This window comes from Aedes aegypti, chromosome 1 (assembly GCF_002204515.2).
Source record: "Aedes aegypti strain LVP_AGWG chromosome 1, AaegL5.0 Primary Assembly, whole genome shotgun sequence".
Classification (NCBI taxonomy): Eukaryota; Metazoa; Arthropoda; class Insecta; order Diptera; family Culicidae; genus Aedes; species Aedes aegypti.
This window is the reverse complement of record NC_035107.1, coordinates 216,852,555-216,862,037: the sequence shown is the minus strand read 5'-3', so window position 1 is coordinate 216,862,037 and position 9,483 is coordinate 216,852,555. Positions and strand designations below refer to the sequence as shown.

The 9,483-nt window shown below is 36.3% G+C and overlaps 1 long non-coding RNA gene across 5 annotated transcripts; it reads left to right on the top strand.

Moving 5' to 3' along the window:
* The first annotated feature begins 981 nt into the window (after positions 1-981).
* On the top strand, positions 982-8,651 carry LOC5569238. 5 transcript variants are annotated; one of them, XR_002503246.1, is made up of 6 exons: positions 986-1,152; positions 1,212-1,449; positions 1,507-1,959; positions 2,055-2,222; positions 2,290-2,356; positions 8,335-8,651. It is a non-coding gene; the product is annotated as an uncharacterized LOC5569238 (long non-coding RNA). The 5 variants fall into 5 exon arrangements; XR_002503245.1 differs by having other exon boundaries at positions 982-1,152; positions 2,055-2,356; XR_002503247.1 differs by lacking the exon at positions 2,290-2,356.
* The last annotated feature ends 832 nt before the right edge of the window (positions 8,652-9,483 follow it).

The following is a 9,483-nucleotide window of genomic DNA, read 5'->3' as shown; positions in this document are numbered from 1 at the left end:
AAAAGGAATCGCCTATCTCGATACGAGGAGAATTTCTTCCCAGAAATGACCAGGAAATTACATTTCTCTGATCGCAGTACGCAGTCGGTGAGAATTGTAATTTCAAATGGGACTCTCTGTAGGAAATTTCATGACCCATTCAGTAAAGAAACTTCTTTACTTTTCTTGAGTGAAACAGCATACTTAGCTTTACACAACACAGTGTTACAGGAAAACATAATCGTTGTTTGAATTGGTCATTTTATTTTGGAAAAATCGTCAAATAATCGAAGTCAATTAATCGATTATCTCGATTATTAAGTGAGTCAGCTATCGATGAAAAATTAATCGATTAGTGAGTCGATTAATCGAAATAATCGATTAATTTGCGACAACCCTATATCCATCCAGAATAAATCTTTTGGCAATCTATCAACTGCAATCGATAGTTAGGATACCAGTACTTGTTTTAAAAGTATACATTATAATTCTTTGAAACAGTATGCATAAATATTCAAATTTTCCGAAAATAAAAACAATGCCTACAAACGCATTGTTGGTCAATTAAAGGAAGATCATCTTAATCTGTTGCAAGTTGTTGAAGTTGATGGGAAAACGGATATATGAATTGGAAAACCAGTTGAAACAACATAATGATATCTTAAGCGCTATGAGAAGTACAATTACTGTTTAGGATGATGAATATACATCTTCTTTGGCTGCAAAATCTCCTGATTGTGACGATATTGATCATGAATAATTTGTAACTATAGATTTAGTGTAATTCTGAATGAAATCACAATATTTTTTTTGAAGCTTTATAATTGTTATATTTTTAAAACTAATTTATACATACAAAAGTAGTAATCTAGTGCTCTTGAGAGAAACCTAATTTTTTAACGTTTTGTCCAAGTCCAACACTAGCGTTGAATGATCCTCCAGAGAAATATCCACATCTCCTTATCATTGCAAACGCATCGTAGTTTTTATCAAGGTGTGTGTATTTTACTCTGTATCCAGAGTAAGGTTTACTGACTTGGCGAGAGTGGGTTGGAAGCCATCTTTCTTTTGCTGGCCGTTTTGTTTACAAACATTACCGTGCAGCAGAAAAAAGCAAAATAAATTTCATCCGCAACAAGATAAAACTGCAGTGGAAAGAAATCGAAATACATAGTGAGTTATTAAAACACATTATCACCATTAATTGTTTTTATTAAAACATTCTTTTCCAGATGCGTTGGTGCTGTGCGGTCAGCAGATGCACAAATAAAAAATCATCCACCAAGGAAAATCCTGGCATCATATACCACAGATTTCCAGCAGATAAAGCAAGAAGAGCGAAATGGGTGAGTTTTTGCGGACGTGGGGAAACGTAGACCCCTGTACCGAGTCAAGGAATTTGTTCCAGACACTTTCATGCTACCAGTTACGATTCAAACGTGAAACATCGTCGGCAGCTCATTTCAAACGGTATTTACTCCATGTTGCCTAAAATTGTAGTTTCAAAGTAACGCATTCCTTATACAGCGATTCCAGTGCTTAATCCATCATCCGATCTCGGTCAACAACAGCGGCCAATTTTTCAACATCCGAGGGGCAAGTTGCAACCAAGTGATAATTATAATGCACATCCAGAGGAATCCATTCGCGCTCGAGCCAATCTGTCTGGAGAACTTAAACAGAACCAGCCCACTATGCAAAATACTGCTCCACAACGAAAGGCACCCTCCTCCCAGAACAACAACCAGCAAAAACAATTTTCTCATCCCTTATCCGAGGCTTCTGCATTGTTTACATTGCCTGCTCAGCATATAACTCCAGTTTCGTCGCATCAGCACAGTTCAGTTTCACAGCATTCAACTCAAGTATGACCTCAAGAACATGTTGCAGTATCCAGCCACTATCAACATCATAATATGATTTCAAAAGGACACATGTTTATGGATAACTTCCAGATCCTGAGCGTAATTCCTTCTTTTGGTATGTAATTTACAAACATTTCTCACTAATGCCAGTTTAGCTCCAGTAATCGAGTAGAATATATATAAACTTACAAACCTATTTATCTATTTTAGATGAAAATCTTAGCTTTTTGGAAGAAACTATTGTTGCCGACGACTCAGCTCTCGGTTCCGAAAATAGCTTGGAGACGTCTCTTATTTGTTATCCGGTGGCCTCCGATCCAGTGAATTCGTTTGGAAAATCCGACCAGAATTACCACACTTCTTCGGTGACCGTTTGTGGTACGTATTCGATCCATATGGATTTCTGTTGGTGGTGGCTTATTGTATAAAAGTTTCAAAATTTCAGAACCTGAATGTTTTTAACGCAATATACATTTTTGATGACATAAACAATGTTGTCAGACGAGCAGTATGTATGTATTTAAGAATTGCGTAATGATAGTTATACTTTCCACGTTTTCTACTTGTAAAAACAACAATGCTTTATCTGTATTCCTCATATAAAAATGACACACAGTCGCCTTTGGTTTTGTATGTATGTTTCCCTCTGGCATAACAGCTAAGATATGAGTTGCAATTTTTGATTATTTTTTTATTGTAAAATACAAATTTAATTTTGAACGATTAGCTTTAGACTGGACAAATTTGTTCTACAATTTTCAACGTGGATATATGCTTCCCTCTGGCTTAACAGATAAGATATATTTTTCCTGCTAGCTTAACAGCTAAGATACAAGATGCATTTTGGGGTTTCTTATTGATTGAAAAATAAAAGTTCAATTTTAAGCGATGGTTTAAACCTGTTTAAACCCTTAGCTTTTGGGTGGGCAAATTGGTTCTACGGTTTTCAACGTGGATATATTTTTTCCCGCTAGCTTAACAGCTAAAATAGAAAATATCTTTTTGAGTTTCTTTTTGGTTATAAAACGAAAATTTAATTCTGAATGATCGTATACTTGTGGTTTTAATTCATTATTTTGATTTATTTTTTGACGTTGGATAACGTCTTACGGCAACATACTGGGGTACAAATTCGAAAAACGAAAAATCGCTCGCGTCACGAAAAGTGGTTAGATTTAGACTGTTGTTAATAACTTACTAACACCAGCATAGATTTTCGAGATTCTTGCACCAATCGATTGGAAATCTTTCTACGAATCTACTCCAATAATGGAAACTATTGATTTTCATGAGAAATTAGTACATATCGAGACATGTCTTATATTCCATAGAAAAGCACATTTTTCTTGCTGTCATAAGGTTTTGAATTTTACATGTACCGTAATTTCGGGTGAAAATGAACCTTTCATGGTTTTCTTGTCTGTTTTCAATAAGTCAGCGTCCATTAATTACGTAATGCTAAAATTTGAAATTTTTGGCCCCCTCCCCCTTCTCCGTAACGTTTTTGTATGAAAAAATTTAAATTTTTGTATGAGACGTACCGCTTGAGTCTACTCCCCCCCTCCCCATAAAGCGTTACGTAATTTGTGGATGCCGCCTAATGCCAAACAACTGAATGCAGGAAAACAAGTACGACGGTCAGCCTATTTGGCTCATGTGCCAAAATTTTCTAACAAACGTGTTTTTAGTGCTAAAAATTATGCCTTAAATAAAAAATCGGGGAATCCTATTTCGGGGTGAAATTGATTACTTGGCAATGCGATTATGCGATTATTGTTTGAAACGACTCTACATAATGCATATGAGCTTCCTAAATCCGAATATGCTTGCTAAATTCTTAATAATGCAATATTTAAAGAAATAATGAATAGTTAATTTTAAGAATTGCGATGCAAACGCCTAAATTTAGGCAATTTCCTAAGGGAAACCCTGATATCTAACAGAAATTTAATCATTTGTACCGTATGAGCTAATTGGTACGAGTTTAGAAGATGAGATCGAGCTCGGGGATATATTTTAAGCATCCTTACAAACTTTACTTATGTACTTTGAATAATATCGTTGTCGCAGGGCGTCTACTACCTGGGAAAACCTGGAAAACCTGGAATTATCAGGGAATTTTATTCAACCTGGAAAAAACCTGGAATTCTCAAGGAACTTCGGACATAATCAGGGAAATTATTTTGCATCTGTAATACAAGGTAGAATATGTACTTTTCGTGACAGAAAATCATTTCAATCATAAAAATTTTCGACTGCGCCGCTATCAAGACGCTACTACAAATATTCAGTCCTCTTTTTTAATGATTTTTATTTATCCAACATAAAACATAAACTTAAGATTGGAAAGTTGGTAAAGGCAAGTACAGTTCCCATTTACAGTTGGGTGTCGTTCATGAGCAAATGAAACTTGGTGGAAAACAGTCCAAATTTATTTACAAAAATGTTTTTCGACTATTCCACAAGATCTGGAGGAAATTTCAAGGAATGCTTCAGGTAGAATACCTCATCTTTTCTGGAATACCTTTATGAGCTTCTCCAGGGATGCTGCCAGCAATTTTTCAAGAGACGCTTAAATGAATTCCTTTACAAATTTTGTCAGGAAAATCGTAGAGCACTGCAACATTATTACCTCCAGTAATTTTCACAAAGATTACTCTGAAAAAAAATCTAATATTGTGTCAAATAATATTTCCACACTTCGTGGATTCTTTAAAAATTCAAGGTTCCACATAAGTTAGCTATTCTTACAGGTAATTTTCTAATTATTCATAATTAAATTTCTTCAGGGAGTCATTAGCATTTAATCAAGAAAATCCTAAGAGAATTTCATTATTAATGTAGGATGTACTTTCAGAGATCCTCGTAGGAATTCATAAAGGCATACTTAGAACTCACATAAAAATTTTCTTTAGAAAATCCACGTGAATTTGTATTAACATTTCCTTCTAAATCCTCTACGTTTCCCTGGAGACATCTCTAGGAAGACGACTAGAATTTTTTTTTGAGATTTCTTGGGATTAATAAAAATAAATAACAGAAATTTCTGAATTAATTATGAATTTTAACGATGCTCTAAACCGGAATGTCGGAGGAAGTCCTAGGGAAATCAATGGATGTATTTCTTGAGAACATGGAACATCCTTTGAAAATGTCTCCAAAGGTCTTTGGAGGGTTTCTTGATGGGATCACCGAAGTAGTTTCTATGATTATACTCAGAAAAACTCCAGATTGAATTCTTGAAGGTATCAAAAACTAAATCCTCGGAAGAATTTCTTATAAAGTTCTTGAAAATTCACAAACAAACTCCTGAAAAGATCGTTGAGGTAATATGTGAAAAAAAAAATCCACGGTAAAACTAGCAGTAATACTTGTCGTAATGTCAAGGGACTCCGAAAGGCTTACAAACTTAGAATCATTCTTAGAGATATGAGGAATTAAAATTTCATGACGTGGCTTATGTTGTTTTTTTTTATTCATAATCCACGTATCGTCTTTTTTCGGTTCATTTTTTCAGGTGAGAGGTATCTAAAATTCTTATGTCCATGACCATCAAACGCTACCAGACTCAATTTCTCCAAGATATCATCATGGAAAAAATACAAAATGCCCTCAAAAGAAATTTTGTGATATCCATGATTCAGAACCCCATTCTAGGGAAAATGGTTTTTCCATCAAGTTCGAATAGACTATTTTCTTCATTTGCTTTTGATGATTGAAGGCACTTTCAAATCATTTGAAAAGAATAATTATTTGTTTGTGGAAATCAAATCAAAATCACCTAATTTTTTTTTTTTTTTTTGAGCATTTGTAGAATTTGGAATTGTTTTTTTTAAGCCTGGAAAAACCTGGAAATCTCAGGGAATTTTATTTCAGTAAATGAGTAGACACCCTGTGTCGTCGTCGCTACCTTCATGTAAATGCATGCTAGAGCGATCAGAGTACACCCGATTCTGTGTTCTGAGAAGTGTGCCGTCCATCGATCAAAACGTGGTCGATTTGCGATTCTGTCTGTTGAAGTGATCTCCAGGTGTACCGATACGAGAGGCTGTGCTGTAAATACAGTATTGGACAAAACATTTGCAATTTTTTCGATTTTCCATACAAAATGACCAACTTTGATAAACTATATCTCGGTTATTTATGGACCGATTTGAATGAAATTTTCACAGAATATCGGACATAACTTGAATTTTAACATATATTTTTGAGTGATTTTTCCAATCACAAGTTGAAAAGCAGTAACGGTTTGACTAAAGTGAATTTTTTGACGATTTTTTATAATTGACATAGCTAAAAATATTGAAGGAATAGCTTCATGGTATCTTCAGCAAAGTTGTAAATTTTGACGAGATGAATAAGTTTGCTGAAAATAGTTTTTGTGTAGGGCTATCAGATTTTGAGATAAAAAGTTTTGAATTTTTCGTCAAAAATTACACTTTACTCAAACCGTTATTACTTATAAACTCGTGATTGGAAAAATTATTCAAAAATATATGTTAAAATTCAAGTTATATCTGATGTTCTGTGAAAGTTTCATTCAAATCGGTCCATAAATAACTGAGATCTAGCCTACCAAAGTTGGTCATTTTGTATGGAAAATCGCAAAAGTTGCAAATGTTTTGTCCAATACTGTAGGTGCTATGAATGGCCATATTCTTGGAGGCGGTAAAATCTATCAGTCGTAGGCCGTTGTCGTTCGTCAGCCGGTGGGCGCGGAACTTTCCAATCGTCGGTCTGAACTCCCCCTCCTGGCCAATCTGAGCGTTCAAATCACCTATGATGATCTTGACGTCGTGGCTTGGGCAGCGGTCGTATTCGCGTTCGAGCTGCGCGTAAAATGCTTCCTTGTCATCATCAGTGCTTCCGGAGTGAGGGCTATGCACGTTTATGATGCTGAAGTTGAAGAACCGGCCTTTGAGCCTCAACTTGCACATTCATCACGCGCCTTTGCATATCACCCATCACTATAAAAGCTGTTCCCAGCTCACGTGTGTTGCCGCAGCTCTGGTAGATGATATGATTACCTCTAAGCGTTCGAACCATCGAACCTGTCAATCACACCTCCTGCAACGCTACAATGTTGAAACCGTGGATTTAAAGTACATCGGAGAGTATGCGTGTGCTTCCAATGAAGTTGAGAGATTTGCAGTTCCACGTACCGAGTTTCCAATCGCTAGTTCATTTCCGTCGCTGTGATCTTTGCCGATTGTTCGGGGCAGTATTCTCTCGTTGACGTTCCTGTGCTGATGTGTTTTTACGGCTGGCTCGCAGGGACTGACACCAACCTTCTAGATTTCCGGAGGACCATTCCCCCCCCCCCCCTTCCCTATCAGCATACGACCAAAGCTCCCACCGGGGTTGGTTACCCGATCTTCCCCAAGGTTACTCGTACCCCGGCCAGTACCACGAGGAAGTTGCTGGGCAATAGGCACAAAGAGATCTATTTTATTCCTACAGGCACGTGAGGTACCAATGGTACGCCATGCCCAGCCATTTACCGTGCCTTTATTAGCGTGTATGGCTCCTATTTCAATTCTGATTCACAAGAGCATCAAGTCAGAGACGATTGGTTTTGGCTATATGATATCGGTTCTGGTAGATCTTTGTGGTGACATTTTCTGAACATCATGTTATAACATCATTCGACAGCTGCGGTAAACGCTAACGGTTGTAGGTTCGAATCCCGCTGGTCGAGGATCTTTTCGTAATGGAAATTTTCTCGATTCCCAGGGTATAGAGTATCTTCGTACTTGCCACACGATATACACATGCAAAAATGGTAAATCGGCAAAGAAAGCTCTCAGTTAATAACTGTGGAAGTGCTCATAAGAACACTAATCTGAGAAGCAGGCTTTGTCCTAGTGGGGACGTAATGCCAGAAAGAAGAAGAGGAGTGTTGTGAAACCATTTGTAGTAAGCCATGATTTATGTGACGTTAGACTTAGAAAAATAAATTTCCTTATTCTTGTTCCAACCTTTACACGAGAAGTTAGCACGAAGTTTTTATCCAGAAGTTAGAAGTTAGAAGTTGAAAAACGTTAAACATGCGACCAATAACTAGGTTCATAGAATCGGTACAGATAGGACTACAGAAATTTCTCCAGAATTTTTATCAAATATTGCATAAAGAATTTCCAGAGTGATACTCCGGCAATTTATTCATGCTTATTATTTCATGGCAATTTATTATATGCTTGATTGGATTTCTCCGTGGATAAAAAGCTCCAGGAATCACTGCGAACATTTTCCATGGAGATCTCCAGCAATGTTTATCCAGCTTTTTACGCTAGCTTGCTATAAATTTTGAATCACTCCTTCTGACACTGCTTGTCTACACTATAATTTTTGTATAGTTCAATCGAAGTAAGCTTTGTGATTCAGTTTATTGTTGACAACTTATTCAATGTCAGATTTTCTCACTTTTATCTTAGACGATCGTAATTAGAAACTATTTTTATTATTTATAATGTTTTGTCTTTCTTTTCAGGTTTATAAGCTAGGTGTTAAACGGGACAAATCAACGAACTGTCTTGATTGTGAATCTTATAAATTTGCCAAATTCAACTAATTTCGCGGCATTTCACGGGATTTCATAAATTTCGCGGCAAAGGCCAAATTTCGCGGAATTCGCGGCTTCCGCGAAATCGCGAATTTCCATTGTCCCTATTGATAAGTATCCTCTGGCTTGCTTTTCATCTATCGATTAGAGTTCAATTCCCAATCAAAAAGGTTTTGACGTTAACTACGTCTTACGGCAATATACTGGGTGTCAATCGAAAATCTAAAATGTTGCGACCGTCACGAAATTATGTAAGATTTTGAATACTAATAATTCATCCATTTACCGGTAGATTTTCAATATACCAATCGGTTGGGAATTTATACAACATTTTACTCAAATTAAGAAAACTTTTGATTTTTGACGATAGACTGTCGAAAATTGTGAAAATGTCGACCCCTTTCTTACGCAACCAAACACGTTCAAACACGTGGGTTGGGAATCACACTATAAAAGCAGACCAATTTCTGCTTCTTCGCTCATTCTTCTTTTGACGTTAACTACGTCTTACGGCAATAGGTATCGAACGCAATGTTATTTTTTATGAATCGATGACGATCGCTATCGATTTGTTATATGAGCGTCATTTAAGCTCGATATAAAGAAATGTGAAGATATATAAAGATGTGGTTGACCGGGAAGTCTTGTACCTTAAAGTACCCATATTTCACGCGCACTCCTAATTTCGCTCACTGACATTTTAAACATGTTTTGCGAAAGAAATTTTTGTTGGCTGGTATTTTGAATGATTCTACTTCAGTTACGGTTACATTACATGCAATCATATAGTCCAATATGTATCAACAAAAATAGATAAAATGGTAGTGAGCGAAATTAGGAGCGTGTGCGAAATATGGTAGCATCATGGTAATACCGAATTTCAATAATTTCGAGTTTTAACGTTCAACGTTCCGACATCGTAATCATCGGAACTTAAAGCAGTTTTTCTGTTCAAAACTAAAAAATATTCGATGAAACTTTGTTTTAACCCATAGTGAGGCGTTATGCTCTTACCACGTTACATGCTATAAGTATTGTATGATGTTAGGCGTTTTGATGAAAAGTGCAATCACACGT